The 554-nt window shown below is 69.7% G+C and overlaps 1 pseudogene; it reads left to right on the top strand.

The window, feature by feature from the left end:
• Positions 1-486: 486 nt before the first annotated feature.
• Positions 487-554, top strand: part of LOC147726447 (28S ribosomal RNA) — a 2,117-nt pseudogene continuing 2,049 nt past the window's right edge.

The raw sequence follows: 554 nt of genomic DNA, 5'->3' as shown, positions 1-554 counted from the left end.
AGCCACGGCTGGGTCCAGTGGCCCCGCCGGGCCCCGGGTCGGGTGCTAGGGCCCTTGGCCCTGTCCCCCGGCCTGCGGCACTGCCAAAAGCCCGGGACGGGGTTCCGTGGTGCCCGTGGAGCCACCCCGTGCTTGACCCGGTTCAGGAGCTCCATCCAGGGCCCATGAGGGCCCCGGGGACTGTGGCCTCCCCACCCGGGGCTCTGTCCTGGGTCCTGCCGCGTGGCAGGGGGCCCGGGACGGTGTCCGGCAGGTCCGGGGAAGGCTTCCCCTGCGCCTCCAGGCCTGGGAGCCCCGGCTGGATCCAGGGGCCACGGCGGGCCCCAAGTCGGGTGCTCGGGCCCTGGGCCCTTTCCTCCGGCCTGCTGCACTGCCAAGGGCCCGGGTCAGGGTTCCGTTTGATCAGGCAGACTTCCATGAGGTCTGGCCATGCTGAGAGGGGGAAGGCATCCCGGGGCCCAAGGTGAACAGCCTCTGGCATGTTGGAACAATGTAGGTAAGGGAAGTCGGCAAGTTAGATCCGTAACTTCGGGATAAGGATTGGCTCTAAGGGC

Source organism: Lissotriton vulgaris, chromosome 3_1 (genome assembly GCF_964263255.1).
Source record: "Lissotriton vulgaris chromosome 3_1, aLisVul1.2, whole genome shotgun sequence".
Classification (NCBI taxonomy): domain Eukaryota; kingdom Metazoa; phylum Chordata; class Amphibia; order Caudata; family Salamandridae; genus Lissotriton; species Lissotriton vulgaris.
Note: the sequence above shows the minus strand (reverse complement) of the source record. Positions and strands in the feature narration are given on the sequence as shown.